Source organism: Leucoraja erinacea, chromosome 24, assembly GCF_028641065.1.
Source record: "Leucoraja erinacea ecotype New England chromosome 24, Leri_hhj_1, whole genome shotgun sequence".
NCBI classification, from domain to species: Eukaryota; Metazoa; Chordata; class Chondrichthyes; order Rajiformes; family Rajidae; genus Leucoraja; species Leucoraja erinaceus.
In genome coordinates this window covers 1,316,442-1,333,542 of record NC_073400.1, presented here as the reverse complement: position 1 = coordinate 1,333,542, position 17,101 = coordinate 1,316,442, and the positions used below count along the sequence as shown (strand labels likewise).

The following is a 17,101-nucleotide window of genomic DNA, read 5'->3' as shown; positions in this document are numbered from 1 at the left end:
GCCCAAGACAGAAAGGTCAGTGTGGGAATGGAAGGCGGAGTTAAAGTGTTGATCGGGTAGGTTTATTGATCGTAGAGCTGTTTAGCGAAATGATCGCTGAGCCTGCGCTTGGTCCTGGCAGTCACCAGGGCATTACCGTCTGGTTTGGGAATTGCTCTGCCAAGGACAAGAAGGCTCTGCAGAGAGTAGTGCGTTCGGCCGAACGCACTATGGGAACTTCACTCACCCCCCTGCAGGAACTATACAACAGGAGGTGCAACTCCAGAGCAAACAAAATCATGAGAGACCTCTTCCACCCCTGCAACGGACTGTTCCAGCTGCTACGGTCAGGCAAACGCCTCCGTTGCCATGCAGTGAGAACGGAGAGGTTGAGAAGGAGTTTCTTCCCAGAGGCAATTCGGACTGTAAACGCCTATCTCACCAGAGACTAACTCTACAGAACGTTTCTCCTTCTATTATTTATTATGTAAAAGAATATGTGTGTTATGATTGTGTTTATAATTTGTTTGGTTGCTTTGTTGTTTGTCTTTTGCACAAAAGTCCGCGAGCATTGCCACTTTCATTTCACTGCACATCTCGTATGTGTATGTGACAAATAAACTTGACTTGACTTCACTTGACTTGGCAGGCTGAGAGTTACAGATGAGGAAGTAGGGAGTTCCGGGGAGATTTGAGTGGGGAGTGAGGAGAGAGCCTGATGGTTGATTGGGACACAAATGGGACTGAACACATAACTTGAGGGACTGAGAGACACAAGGTGGTTCAGAGGTTCAGGGTGAGGGGTTGTGAGTGGGATGTATGGGAAGCATCTGAGGTAGATGGGGGCAGGCGAAGGGGGGTTTGGGAAATACAGGGGAGAGTATGGACTACATGTGAGGGGTTTAAACAATAGCTGGAGAGATACAGCAGTAGGCAGGTATAGTTCAGAGTAGTTTAGTTTATTGTCATGTGTACCGAGGTTCAGGGAAAAGCTTTTGTTGCGTGCTCACCAGTCAGCAGAAAGACAAGACATGATTCCAATCGAACTGTCCATAGTGCACAGATTCATGATAAAGGAAATAATGTTTAGTGCAAAATAAAGTCCAGATTAAAGATCGTCTCCAATGCGGCAGATGGTATCTCAGGACTGCGCTCAATTTGGTGAGAGAACATTTCAGTTGCCCGATAACAGCTGGGAAGAAACTGTCCTTAAATCTGGAGGTGTGCGTCTTCACACTTCTGTTCCTCTTGCCTGATGGGAGAGGGGAGAACAGGGAGGCTGTGCCCCCACCCCCACACCTTCCCCGCAGTTAGGAGGGAGAGATATTGATGGGCCGAATGACCTAATTCTGCTCCCATCACTTATGACCTTATGACCCCCTGCCCCATCTCTGCTTCCCTCACTTGCATCAGGACCCCAGCTGAAGCAAGTGGGCCGGAGAGAAGCACAAAGTGCTGGAGAAAGTCCGGAGATGAACAGGGAGGGGGACTGAGGGAGTGGGGCGAGGACTGAGAGAGTTAGGAGTTGGGGAAGGGGGAAGAATACGCAGGGGGGAGGCGCTGTGGAAAGGGGAATGGCGAACCGATGTAGGGGCGGGGCGGGGGTGTGTAAGGTGAGGCAGTGCTAAGTGTATGAAAAGTTCCACAGTTGCAGTGTGGGCTGGAGGGAGGCTGGTGGCCGGGCAGCAGGTGAGCGCAGGAGGCGACGATACGGACCCTCTCTCGCCAGCCAGCCACAAGTGCAGATTAGCTTGTGAGATTGTGGAGAGCGCTGGTCACATGCCTACAAAGCCGCGCTTGTGGAGTCCAGCGCTGGAGGCGGATTAGACGGGAACCGCTCGCTCGCCCGCCCGCCCGGCAGCGGCACTGGACACGGTAAGTGTAGCAACGCCCGTCCCGGAGCCCAGTGAATGTGACTGGGGGACAGTCAATGCAGGCAGGCAGGGTGAAGCGAGGTGTGTGAGTATTGGGATGTGTTGGTGACTGACTGGGCGCCGGGCGGGCAAACTGTGGAAGAACTTGTAATGTCATTGAAGTGGGAGACGGGGCAACTTGTCGGTACCAACTAGGTAGCGGACGCTGATTCTCTGCTCCTCTCGTCCAGCATGGTTTTGCCAAATCCCAAACTGCGACTGTTTTGTTTTACATGTGTGTCTGTAATCGGGGGGTTGTAGCCGGTCGTGGGGGAGCGCAGAGTGGGTCGGGGGCAAGCTCGGCGAATTGTCTTGTTTCGGCTTCTCCTGAGAGAGGTGGCGACTGGGTGAGAGCGGGGCTCACAGACAGAGACAGGGAGAGAGAGAGAGCGCCCGCCGGCCCGACACAGACACAGACACAGACACAGACACACCGGCCAACACATCCCAAACCCAACTACAACTGCCCGAGCCTTCAGTCCCACTCATTCTCCACTGCCCCTCTCCCGCGGCCACTCGGCCCATCGCCCCACTACCCCCCCATCCACCCTGTGTCCACTCGGCCCATCGCCCACTCCCTCCCACTCGGCCCATTGCCGGACACTAACCCCCCCCCCCCCGGCCACGGCCAATCTCCCCCCCCCCCCCCCACCCTGCGGCCACTCAGCCCATCGCGGCTACTCGTCCCCACCCTGCGGCCACTCCCTCCGGCTGCCACTCGGCCCATTGCCGGACACTATCCCACCATGTGGCTACTTGTCCTCTCTCCCGGCCACTGGCCGACGGAGCAGCCACACTGCCCGTCACAACACCCACCCGCCGCGGACACTGTGGGTCTGCATCATCACGGTTTAAGACAACTAATAAAGACAACACCGATTCAAAACCATCGATAGATGTAAGGAACTGCAGGTGGATACAAAATGCTGGAGTAACGCGGCGGGTCAGGCAGCATCTCTGGAGAGAAGGAATGGGTGACGTTTCGGGTCGAGACCCTTCTTCAGACTGATGTCAGGGGAGGGGGCGGGAGATTATGCCCCTTGGGAAACCTGAACGGAAACCTCTGGAGACCTTCCTCACCCAAGGTTTCCGTGCGGTTCCCGGAGGTTTTTGTCAGTCTCCCTACCTGCTTCCACTACCTGCAACCTCCGGCAACCACCTGCAACCTCCGGGAACCGCACGGAAACCTTGGGTGGGGCGTAAAGTCCCCAGAGGTTTCCGTTCAGGTTTCCTAAGTGGGACAGGGGTAACAGAGACAATAAGACTGGTGGGAGAAGTGGGAAGGGGGAGGGGAAGGAAGGAGAAAGCAAGAACTATCTGAAGTTAGAGAAGTCAATGTTCATACCGCTGGGGTGTAAACTACCCAAGCGAAATATGAGGTGCTGTTCCTCCAATTTGCGTTGGGCCTCCCTCTGACAATGGAGGAGGCCCAGGACAGAAACTTAAGGTCAGATTGGGAATGGGAGGGGGAGTTGAAGTGCTGAGCCACCGGGATGTGCGGATACAGTCGATTAGGTTGGAGGAGGTGCAAGTGAACCTCTGCCTCGTCTGGAAAGACTGTCGGGGTCCTTGCGTGGAGTCGAGGGGGGAGGTAAAGGGACAGGTGTTGCATCTCCTGCGGTTGCAGGGGAAAGTACCTGGGTGAGAAGGGACGAGTTGACCTGGGAGTTTCGGATGGAACGGTCTCTGCGGAAAGCAGAAAGGGGCGGAGATGGGAAGATGTGGCCAGCAGTGGGATCCTGTTGGAGGTGGTGAAATTGTTGGAAGATTACGCCAGCATTGTGTGTCTACCTTAGATTTAAATCAGCATCTGCAGTTCTTTCATAGACACATAGAAATTAGGTGCAGGAGTGGGCCATTCGGCCCTTCGAGCCTGCACCGCCATTCAATATGATCATGGCTGATCATCCAACTCAGTATCCCGTACCTGCCTTCTCTCCATACCCTCTGATCCCATTAGCCACAAGGGCCACATCTAACTCCCTCTTAAATATAGCCAATGAACTGGCCTCGACTACCCTCTGTGGCAGAGAGTTCCAGAGATTCACCACTCTCTGTGTGAAAAAGGTTCTTCTGATCTCGGATTTAAAGGATTTCCCCCCTTATCCTTAAGCTGTGACCCCTTGTCCTGGATACACCTTCATACACAAGTATTGGCAATGTTTTGGATTGAGAAAAAACTTCATTTGAAATTTTCAGGCTGGAAAATTCACCTGTCACAAACTCAAGGACAGGTGCTTGTTGAAAGGGCTTCGCTATTAAAAAATTATAAAAACAGAAGAGTACAGTGCAGGACGGCCCCTTCTGCCAACAATGCCCGTGCCCAACATGATGCCAGGTTAAACTGATCTCCTTTGCCTGCATCAGATCCATATTCCATCATCAATGTTCCTATCCAAAAACCTTTTCAACGCCACGATGGTACTGCCTCCTCCACCATGAGGCAGCATGTTCCAGGCACTCACCATAAACCTGCCCCGCACATCTCCCTTAAACGTTTCTCCTCTCACCTTAAAGCCGCTAGTATTTGACGTTGCCACCCTGGGGGGGGAATGTTTCTGAAGGAGAAGTGGGTCCTGGATCGACACAAAGATCTGGAGTATGTCAGTGGGTCAGGCAGCATCTCTGGAGAATTGGAATAGGTGACGTTTCGGGCCGATATAAAACTGCATCTGTAGTTCCTTCCTACACTTTGTGTCCTGAGTCTGGTAGCATGGGCCCGTTTCTGTGCTGTATAGTTCCGTGGCTCTAACTAACGTTGAGATGGATTTTAACTGAAGATGGGTCAAGAGTTAACTACCTCACCCTAATTGTCAAACCTGTTGAGAGTTGAGACCACACCTATGCAGTTTCGCGATATGTCTGTTTTGAAACTGATAAATGGCAGATTAATCAGAGTTATTTTAGTCTGAGGTGATGAGATTGGGTGTTACCTATAGGAGGGAGAACACTGAGACTGTGGAATTTATAACAATTTATCCAGGACGTACTCAAAAAGCCAATGGAAGAATTGTGATCAAATGTCTGTGGGAAACACATTAACTCCTGTGGGACAATGTCGAACCAGAGCTCACTGTTGAAAACAACAGGCTCACTTATTTTAGGTGGAGATCAGAGATGTTTTGTCCCGGGATGTGCGTGGTACAGCGGTAGAATTGCTGTCTTGCAGCTCCAGAGACCCGGGTTTGATCCTGACTACGGATCGTGTCTGTACGGAGTTTGTACTGTGACCCGCGAGGGTTTTCTCCAGGTGCTGCAGGTTTCTCTCACACTCCAAACAGTGTACAGATTTGTAGGTTAATTGGCTTCGGTAAAATTATAAATTGTCCCTGGTGTGTAGGGACACACTACACGTTCCGCTGGTCAGCACGGATTCGATGGGCTGAAGGGCCTGTTTCCGGCTGTACCTCGGGTCTAAAGTGGTGGATCTTTGGATGTTTCTCACAGGGTGTGGAGGCAGAGTATTTTTACGTTCGAGTTAGACAGATTCTTGATAAGCAAGTGGCTTGACAGGTTAAACCCTTTTGGTGGAAGGGTGGAATTGATTAGATCAGCCGTGACCTTATTAAATGGTTCGGGGAATTACATGCCAGTGAGACTGACATTGGTGGTGGGCAAGTTTTTGAAGGTAGATCCTGTGGAACAGGATCTACCAGGGTTTGGAAATGCATGGTCCAGTTAGGAATGGCTTTGTGTTTTGGAAATCATGCCCCACAGATCATTTGAAGAGGTCACCAGGAGTAGTGCAGTCAACATTGTCAATAATATTTTTTAAAGTGAATATTGATATATTCTTGATTAGTAAGGATGTCTAGTGTTATGGGGAGAAGGCAGGAGAACGGAGTTGAGAGAGAAAGATAGATCAGCCATGATTAAGTGGTGGAGTAGACTCAATGGCCTAATGGCCTGCTCCTATGACTTATGGACTACTGTTTGTTGTGTACATTAATGATTTGGATGACAATGCAGTTAATATTAGTAGTAAGTTTGCAGATGACACTGACATTGGTAGTAACATTGACAATGAGGAAGGATACCCAAGTTTTCAAAAAGATCTAGATCAGTTGGATAGGTGGGCCAAGGCAAATGGAATTTAGGTCATAAGCAATATGAGTGAAGTGAACTTTCCGTCTATTTCCCAGGTTAGAGTATTTAGAATCTAGAAGTTAACGGTTTATAGTTTGTTCGGTCGTGTGTCAGACGACACGTAGCTCGCTGTTGGCTTCCATCGTCATCCAACATGTTGACAGAATTTGTTGCCACGACGCATCACTGAGTGCATCGTGTCTTTGCTTCCGGGGATCGCCACAAGGAGGCTTCCGTCATGATCCCCAAGGTTCATAGTGAGAGGAGAGATTTAACAGGGACCTCAGAAGCAACATTTCCACTCAGAGGTACACAAAATTGCTGGAGAAACTCAGCGGGTGCAGCAACATCTATGGAGCGAAGAAAATAGGCGACGTTTTGGGCTGAAAACCTTCTTCAGACTGATGGGGGGGTGGGAGGGGAGAAGGAAGGAAAAGGGGGAGGAGGAGGAGCCCGAGGGCGGGGGGATGGGAGGAGACAGCAAGGGCTAGCAAAATTGGGAGAATTCAACGTTCATGCCATCAGGATGCAAGCTGCCCAGGCGGAACATGAGGTGCTGTTCCTCCAATTTCCGGTGTTGCTCACTCTGGCAATGGAGGAGACCCAGGACAGAGAGGTCGGATTGGGAATGGGAGGGGGAGTTGAAGTGCTGAGCCACCGGGAGTTCAGGTAGGTTATTGCGGTGTTGCCAGAGTGAGCAACACCGGAAATTGGAGGAACAGCACCTCGTATTCCGCCTGGGCAGCTTGCATCCTGATGGCATGAATGTTGAATTCTCCCAATTTTGCTAGCCCTTGCTGTCTCCTCCCCTTCCTTAACCCTCTAGCTGTCTCCTCCCATCCCCCCGCCCTCGGGCTCCTCCTCCTCCCCCTTTTCCTTCCTTCTCCCACCCCCCCATCAGTCTGAAGAAGGGTTTTGGCCCGAAATGTCGCCTATTTTCTTCGCTCCATAGATGCTGCTGCACCCGCTGAGTTTCTCCAGCAATTTTGTGTACCTTCGATCTTCCAGCATCTGCAGTTCCTTCTTGAACATTTCCACTCAGAGCGTAGTCGGTATCTAGAATGAACTGCCAGAGGAAACTATAAGAGTGGATACAATCGTGACTATTAGAAGACATTTAGAAACATGGATAGCAAAGGTTTAGAGGGATGTGGACAAGAGGCAGGGTCAAGAATATTAAGCCCATTTGGTCACCAAGAAGAAGGTATGCCAGGTGGCCTGTTTCCGTGCTGTACAGCTCTATGACTGTCTGGCTCGAGCAAGAGGCCGAGAGGCCTAGTGCTGGGAGGTGTTACAAGGTTGTCCACTACTGCAGGAATCAGGAAGTATGGAGTCGGGATAATGAGTCAGACATTTAAAACTGAGATAAATGAGCATTCCTCACATAGATATTAGTAAATATTTACCTGAGAAGGTGGTGGATTCTCAGTTGTGGCAGAAAATCAGGATGGAGATGGAGAGATTTTTATTATTCTCTAACTGGTTCTGGAGATTATTTGGAAAGGTGGTGTACATTTGGCCATGATCTGATGGAATGGTCAAAAGACCTGAAGCATCATGTAGCTCGCAGGTGCTCCTGCATCTTTTGTTTGTATGGTTTCTAATCGCTTATCATCTTCATCCTCACCTAATTTACTAATCTGCCAGAAGACCAGCAACTCTGAAAGAAGCCTAGTCTTCCTGAGACGAGTCTTTTGAACACATTGATCAGATAGATTGTAAGTGCGTTGTGATCATCTCTCAGCAACGGGAATAGAATGTAAAGAGGCTTTGAGGGGGTACGGAGAAGCTGAACGTACTCCCAACCACAACTAGAGAGCAGTCCTCAACTACTGTCAATCTCATTGGTCACCCTTGGACGATCTTTGATCGGACTTTACAGTCTTTACCTTGCATTGAATGCTATTCCCTAATCATGTATCTTAACACTGTAAATGGCTCGATTGTATTCATGTAACTCTGGGTAACTCTTATGTTTATTAGTGCACAAGTCACTGAAAACTGACAGCCAGCTGCTGCTACATTTGGGAAGGCAAATGGCATGGTGCCTGTTCCAACAGGAAAGATATCATACTGCAATGATATAGGGTTGCATCTGGAGTACTGTGTGCAGTCTTGGTGGCCTAGTCTAAAAAACATCCACTTGCCAAGGTGGGTGTGGAGTACAGATTTACATGACCACTTCCATGCTTGTCATATGGGGAGAGATTGATGGATGGGGTCTGGATTTCATAAAGTGTTGAGATTTGGAGGTTGAGGGCAAACCTGACAGCAGTATATATAACCATATAACAATTACAGCACGGAAACAGGCCATCTCGGCCCTTCTAGTCCGTGCCGAACACTTATTTGCCCCAAGTCTCATCTGCCTGCACTCAGACCATAAACATCCATTCCTTTCCCATCCATATACCTATCCAATTTATTTTTAAATGATAAAATCGAACCTGCCTCCACCACTTCCACTGGAAGCTCATTCCACACAGCTACCACTCTATGAGTAAAGATGTTACCCTTAAACTTCTGTCCCTTAATTCTCAAATCATGTCCTCTTGTTTGAATCTTCCCTACTTTCAATGGAAAAAGCTTATCCACGTCAACTCTGTCTATCCCTCTCATTTTAAAGACCTCTATCAAGTCCCCCCTTAACCTTCTGCGCTCCAAAGAATAAAGACCTAACTTATTCAACCTTTCTCTGTAACTTAGATGCTGAAACCCAGGCAACATTCTAGTAAATCTCCTCTGTACTCTCACTATTTTGTTGACATCTTTCTTATAATTTGGCAACCAAAATTGTACACCATACTCCAGAATTGGCCTCACCAATGCCTTGTACAATTTTAACATTACATCTATATATACCTATGAGAGGCATAGATAGGGTAGACAATCAGCACCTTATTCCCAGGGTGGTAATGCCCAATACTAGAGGGCATCGCTATAAGGTGAGAGTGGGAAGGTTTAATGGAGATGTGTGGGGCAGGTTTTTTAACATAGTGAATGTTGGGGACCTGGAATGCATTGCCTGGGGTAGTGGTGGAGGCAGATATTATAAAGGCATTTAAGAGGCTTTTATGCAGGGAATAGATATGGATCACGTGCGGGCATCATGAGATCAGTTTAACTTGGCATCATATTTGTCACAGACATTATGGGCCGAAGGACCCTTTCCTGGGTTGCAATATTCTATGTTCTTGTGTTGTAATGAAAGAAATCTTATTGAAATTTAGGCACAAACCTTGACAAGCAGGACACGGGGACAATATTTCGCTGTCTGAGGAGTGACAAATGGAGGCTCGGGTCTGAGAGTGATGGCTGAGATAGAGAGGAGAATCTTCATTTGCAGAGCGGTTAATTTTTGGATTTCTCTACCACAGGGAGTTGTAGAAACACCAGTCACTGAGTTCATTGAAAACAGATAACTTAGTCCTCGCTAGAGTTGTCCCAGGGGCCAGATGCTTGTAATTCTCTGCGTCTGTGCTGTTCCACAGCAGATGGGATGTTCTAGGTAGGAGCCCGTTAGATGAATGTGACTTCATGTGCTGGCCCACCCAGAGGACAGCAGCAAACAGAAATGGGCTGACAAAAACAGGAACATAGAAACATAGAAATTAGGTGCAGGAGTAGGCCATTCGGCCCTTCGAGCCTGCACCGCCATTCAATATGATCATGGCTGATCATTCAACTCAGTATCCCGTACCTGCCTTCTCTCCATACCATATAACCATATAACAATTACAGCACGGAAACAGGCCATCTCGGCCCTACAAGTCCATGCCGAACAAATTTTTTTCCCCTTAGTCCCACCTGCCTGCACTCGTACCATAACCCTCCATTCCCTTCTCATCCATATGCCTATCCAATTTATTTTTAAATGATACCAATGAACCTGCCTCCACCACTTCCACTGGGAGCTCATTCCACACCGCCACCACTCTCTGCGTAAAGAAGTTCCCCCTCATATTACCCCTAAACTTCTGTCCCTTAATTTTGAAGTCATGTCCTCTTGTTTGAATCTTCCCTATTCTCAAAGGGAAAAGCTTGTCCACATCAACTCTGTCTATCCCTCTCATCATTTTAAAGACCTCTATCAGGTCCCCCCTTAACCTTCTGCGCTCCAGAGAATAAAGACCTAACTTATTCAACCTATCTCTGTAACTTAGTTGTTGAAACCCAGGCAACATTCTAGTAAATCTCCTCTGTACTCTCTCTATTTTGTTGACATCCTTCCTATAATTTGGCGACCCCCTGATCCCTTAGCCACAAGGGCCACATCTAACTCCCTCTTAAATATAGCCAATGAACTGGCCTCAACTACCCTCTGTGGCAGAGAGTTCCAGAGATTCACCACTCTCTGTGTGAAAAAAGTTCTTCTCATCTCGGTTTTAAAGGATTTACCCCTTATCCTTAAGCTGTGACCCCTTGTCCTTGAACATGACTGTGTGTGGCACATTAATTTAACACAAATATCTCTGAGATCTTCACAGGGACATTACATGTAGGTGTCAAAAATGGCACCAAACTACTGTAGGACTGGTTAGGGCAGATACCCAAATGCTTTTTTTAAAGAACATCTCCCCACCACCCCCTGTCATTCTGAAGAAGGGTTTCCGCCCGAAACATTACCCATTTCCTTCGCTCCATTGATGCTGAAGCACCTGCTGAGTTTCTCCAGCATTTTTGTGTACCTTTGGTTTTATAAAGACATGTTTTAAGGTGATCTTTAAGATGGAAAGTGAGATAACAGCACAGTAGTAGAGTTGCTGCCTTGCAGCGTCAGAGACTCGGGTTCGATCCTGGCTGTATGGAGCTTGTACATGTGCCTCTGTGACTGCGTGGGGTTTCTCTGGGTGCTCCGCTTTACCCCCACATCCCAAAGACGTGCATGTTTGTAGGATGATTGGCTTCAGTAAAAATTGTAAATTGTTCTAGTGCTAGTGTGTGGGGAGATCGCTGTTAGGCGCGGACTCAGTGGGCCGAAGGGCCTGTTTCTACGCTGCACCTCTAAGGTCTAAAGGGAGAGGGGCAAATTTCATATAGAAAGGAAATTCCAGAGCTGTGGTTTTTGGAAGCTGGAGGAACAATGGTGTTGATTACATTTAGGAAGATTGAAAGGCCAGCATTAGACTTGTGTCGATTACTGAGCGGGTTGTAAGGCCACAGGTGATTACTTAGAGGTGATTACAAAGTACTTCCAATCTATTTCACCAATGTGTTCAAAGATTAATGTCAGGAAGATGACGGGCTTCATTGCAAGTTGCTGGTCTTCCAGCAGCAGTTGTCATCTGCTGCATCACCTGTGATCAGTCTGTCGAGCACATAGCCTTGTGCTTGTGAGTGGATGGATGGAAGTACAGATCCTTGCACCCCTTCTATTCAAAGGGCCACTGCAACAGCAAGCAGCTGAGGGTCCTTCACCCTCTGCACCTGGAGTGACAAAGTCTTGGGATCGCGAGATGCAAGATCTTTAGCCAAATGGCCACAGCCATCAGGTTGGGGAAAAGCCCGACCAGGATCCTCTCCCCTATAAAACTAATTTCAGATCAGCCCTGGTCTGACGACTGTGCAGTTGAAGAATTTCCCTCAGTGCTTCAGCCACCTTGACTAACATGGAACAGTAGATTCTGGAATCACTCAGCGGTTTGGGATCTGTGGAAGGAGAAACAACATTTGCAGTCTTTTGATCTTCATTTACTGTATAACCTACATTCTATCAATCACCACAAACATTCTTCATTCTTAAGACAGACACAAAGTGCCTTCTCGGCCTCCACTGCCATCTGTGGCAAATTCACTGGATGTTTTCAAGGGAGAGTTCGATATAGCTTGTAGGGCTATCAGAATCGAGGGATATGGGGAGAAGGCAGGAACAGGGTACTGAATTTGGATGATCAGTCATGATCATATTGAATGGCAGTGCTGGCTCGAAGGGCCGAATGACCGACTCCTGCTCTGATTTTCCATGTAACTCAACGGGTCAGGCAAAATCTCTGGAGAAAATGGATGTGACGTTTTGGATCTGGATCCTTCTTCAGACTTCCTCCTCCTTGCTGTCCACTGATACACAGTGGACACACTGTTTACTGTGTCATTCACCCACACTCCTCCGTCAAATTTCCCAATCCCACCAAGAAAGATTTGGAGCGCCACATCTGCACGTCCGCGCGCCACATCTGCACGTCGGAGCACCTGCACGTCCACCACATCTGCACGTCCACCACATCTGCACATTGGACGGCCACATCTGCAAGACCGCCACATCTGCACATTGGACCACCACATCTGCAAGACCGCCTCATCTGCACGTTGGACGGCCACATCTGCAAGACCGCCACATCTGCACGTCGGCGCGCCACATCTGCAGAGCCACCACGTCTGCAGTTTCTCCTCCAGGTCACGCACCATTCACACTTGGAAACACATTGCTGCTCCTTCACTGTTACCTGGTTTAAATGCTAAAAGCACCTTCCCCATCAGCATTGTGTGAGTCATCACCAGAAGGTCTGCAGTGTTGTTGACGAAAATCGTTCTCTAGGACAATCACAAATGGGCACCGACGTCTAGTCATGCAGTGAGTGCCCAGATCCCGATATATAAATAAGGTGCTTAACAAATAAAGTTATTATTATTATTATAAATAATCAGTCATTTTTGTGTATTAGAAAGAGACTAAGAGATCTGGGAAACTCTATACTGGTCCACATTGTTTACCACAATAAGTTGGGAGATGAGAGGGCTGGTGAACATTGACTCTGCTCAATCCCTGACACAATATATACTCAGTCCACAAGATAAGCAATACAATATTATCATGTTAATGAGCAATAGGTCAGGGCCAGACTGGTGATATAGCCCATGTCTGTGTCAGGACGTCTGTGGGAGGGAACGCACAGTAGTCACAGTCAATACCAAGCCATGGGCACCATCTGTGGTGGTGAACACCAGTCAGTGTGCCACATTCTGGGCACCGACAAATCCGTTTGCTGCCTCATTATTATCACATGTACCGAGGTAAAGTGCATTTTTATTTGCATACAATCAGTAAATTATTCCCATACATAAATACAATCCTAGATCAAGTACAAAGTTGATAGAAACAGTGCACTGAGACCATGAGCAAGTGTTGCCAGGCCTGTTGCAGCCATCGCCTCCATCTGGTCATCCAGTGAACTGTCGTCCCTCTCCTCCTTGTTCAGCCTTTGTGCTCTTGGGGGGGTCTCCCGCAGCCAACCTTGTGGGCATGGATGGTAAGACCCCGGTTCTTCTTTCCGGCCCTTTGTCCTTGTGTCAGTCATTGCCAACCCTCCATGCTCCTGTCCATTTCTCTGGCCCTTGGGGATGAGCATTGGCCAGGCTCAGCGACTTCCCTCTTTGGGCGGGTTAACCGGTTCCACGGCGGGCGGGCGTGCGTGCCAGGCCTGCTGCCCGGGTAAGCTGACCATCGCCAATTGTGCCAGTGCATTGTGACGTGTTGGGGAAGATGGTCGCTCTGACCCACTGTAGATAACATCAGGAATTGCTTGGGTATATCCCTGTGGAACACCACACGCCTTTATTGGGATTGCATGAGCGTTTGAGTGGAACATTACAAACGGCGATTGCAAGATCGAGGCAGCGTGTTACACTACGGCGAGCTTCAGGAGTTGCGTGTGCGATTCTGTGTATCAGAGTTGAGCTTATCTCTGGGATAAACGGGTCTGTTACACAATGGTCAGTGTGAAACACGGCATGAGAAAATCTGTGCTTCAGATGTTGGCAACCCGAGGGAATATATGAACGAGTCCATGCGTTACACTATAGGCAAAGTCTAACCACGACGCCCTAGTGTCATTGTCACATGCTTTCAATTTAAGATAATGAGCATCTTTAGCCAAAGCTATATCTTTTCAATGTGTTGGTTGTGACACTGGTTCAAACACAATCCTGACATTCTGCCCAGATCAAAGAACAAATATTTTGTGGGCAATCAACACATTCAATTTCCAAATGACATTCGGTGCCTTAAAGGGTTAATCTGTGCTTTTTTTCATTGCAGTGACTTTTTTTAACAGCTGTTATGATGCTTAGCTTGAACATTCACTTATGATGTAAGTGCATACATTAGTAATTCAAGAAGTTACATTTGCATGGCTGCCTCTTTTCAACATTAATTCTTTGGAAAAAATGATAGCGGGATACTCTGGATGCAGTTGTACAGGGCCCTGGTGAGACCACACCTGGAGTATTATGCGCTGTTTGGCTCTCCTAATTTGAGAAAGGACATTCTTACTATTGAGGGAGTGCAGTGTAGGTTCACCAGGTTAATTCCCCGGATGGCAGGACTGACATAGGATTGACTGGGCTTGTATTCACTGGAATTTTAGAAAGATGAGAGGGGATCTAATTGAGACAAATAAAATTCGTAAGGGATTGGACAGGCCAGATGCAGGAAAAATGTTCCAGACGTTGGGGGAGTCCAGAACCAGGGGTCACAGTTTAAGAATAAGGAGTAGGCCATTTAGGACTGAGATGAGGAAAAGCTTTTTCTCCCAGAGAATTGTGAATCTGTGGAATTCTCTGCCACAGAGGGCAGTGGAGGTCAATTCACTGGATGTTTTCAAGAGAGAGTTAGATTTAGTTCTTGGGGCTAACGGAATCAAGGGGTGTGGGGAAAAAGCGGGAACAGGGTACTGATTTTGGATGATCAGCTATGATCATATTGAATGGCGGTGCTGTCTCGAAGGGCTGAATGACCTACGCCTGCACCTATTATTAATGTTTCTATTATCACAGGCAGTGACGGGCCACATAGAGCATGGTTTGGATACAAAGTGGGGCACCCATCAAACAAGACACACACACACACACACACACAGACACACACACACACACACACACAGACACACACACACACACACACACACACACACACACACACTTACTTCCATTATCCAATATTAGTCATACTTCAATTGGTGCCGTTGTTCTGTTTGCGCCAAATATGAGTTAGACTTGCTCAACAATATTTCACATCAAACTGTAGGATGGAACTGCAGATGCTGGTTTACACTGAAGATCGGCCCAAAATGCCGGAGTAACTCGGTGGAGCGGGCAACATCTCTGGAGAGAAGGAATGGGTGACTGAAGAAGGATCTCGACCCGAAACATCACCCATTCCATCCTTCCAGAGATGCTGCCTGTCCCACTGAGTTACTCCAGCATTTAGTGTCTATTTTCATACACACATACTCTTGTACTCGGAAGGGACCAAAGCAATTCTCTTGTTGCTATCTGGTTCAACAAAGTTGCTTCAGTTGATATGATGTTCTAACTTCCGAACTCTTGGCTAATTTGACAACTTTTAACTTAATGATTGAAGGAGGGCAGTAGGGGTCAGATAATAGCCATCTTAATGCATAGGAAGTTTAGGTGCACAACTCTAAGTCCATCAACTTGATTGCCTCTTCACAACAAGTTATAATATCTCACTCAAATGCAGATATGCAGCATCAAGGAATTTATTTTTATTTAATTGTAGTTTTAGATGCCCCATCGCTTCCTCATTATCTTTGGAAGATCTTTTACTTGCAGCATCTTGCCGAGTAAAGTTTACCAAGTAAGGTTTAGCCAACCTATCCGCTTAACCACTATGACAAATCAAGTTTATTTTGTTATTTTTCACTTCAACCGAATGACCTGAAATTTCCAGCAGGCTGCTCACGACAGTATTTGGAGTTTGCAGCGCTCCCATGCATCTTGGCACTGTGGAAAGGAGCGTGGGGTTGGAGTAGGAGGACTATGAGGTATTGAATGGCTAGTCTTCATTGATACTGAAGCTTGGGTAGACAAAAGTGCTGGAGAAACTCAGCGGGTGCAGCAGCATCTATGGAGCGAAGGAAATGGGCAACGTTTCAGGCCGAAACCCTTCTTCAGACTGCAGATACTGAAGCTTAACTGATCCAAGTACATGGATGGAATTCCCTAATGATGTGCCGAGTTGATGGACATACTGAGAACCCATCCTCGATTGAACTGTGGCATTTCTGGTTTAGTAGCTGGACTTGAATATTGAGCACAGCACAGGAACAGGTCCTTCAGCCCACAATGTCCATGCCAGACATGCTGCCAACAAGACCAACTCTTATCTATCTGCTCATAATCCCTATCCCTCACTTCCCTGCATACCCTTATCCAAGCACCACTATCATCTCTGCCTCCACCACCACCCATGGCAGCACATTCCAGGCATTCACCATCCTTTGTGTAAAAACACTTGCCCCGCACATCTCTCTTATACTTTGCACCTCTCTCCTTAGTTATGCTCTCTCGTATTTGATATATCCATCCTCGCAAATAGGTTCTGGCCGTTTACCCCATCTATGCCTTCTATCCACAACCTCCGGTATTCCATGAGAAATCGAGTTAGATGGAGCTCTAGGGGCTAGTGGAGTCAAGGGATATGGGGAGAAGGCAGGCACGGGTTATTGATAGGGGGACGATCAGCTATGATCACAATGAATGGCGGTGCTGGCTCGAAGGGCCGTATTGGCCCGTCCTGCACCTATTTTCTATGTTTCTATAAGTCTGTCCGACCTCTCCCTGTAGCTAATACACCATATCCAAGCATCATTCTGGCAAACCTCTGCATCCATCATGCACATTCTTCAAGCAACGGGGCGACCAGAACGACACTTGATTTTAAAGAAGAATTAGTCATAGAGGGTATATATTTGTGAAGTCAGGAGAAGAGCAGCTTGCTGATCAATATCCAGGCTCTCATCTCACCTGCCAACACAGGACGCAGGATTTACAGCAAATCCACTGAACCAGCTAGATTAGTTTGAATTTGTTCACGACAGCTGGAAATGTTTTAATTCAAATAATTAAATAAACCTGAATTATAAGTCCATCTCCTCTGGTGTGGACTGTTCATGGCTGTACATGTAAATAGCTTGTTCTAAGCTTCCCCAGTCTAGTTTCAGTCAATAGGATACGGAGTCCAGCACTTGCGCATCTAAACTTCATTATGGAAAAACACAATAACAGTTCCCCACCACTATACCTAACCACCGCGGGTTCGATCCTTGTATCTGCCTGGCCAAGCCCTCCTAGCCTCGTGCAAGCAGAGACACTCCAGAAGGTCA

General features: G+C 47.7%; 1 protein-coding gene across 1 annotated transcript in view; it reads left to right on the top strand.

Moving 5' to 3' along the window:
* Positions 1-1,644: 1,644 nt before the first annotated feature.
* The window catches only part of slc16a4 (solute carrier family 16 member 4), a 94,546-nt gene continuing 79,089 nt past the window's right edge, over positions 1,645-17,101 (top strand). The window contains exon 1 of the mRNA XM_055654366.1: positions 1,645-1,854. The gene's annotated coding sequence lies outside the window, so the exon portion shown is untranslated. The remainder of the gene's footprint in view (positions 1,855-17,101) is intronic.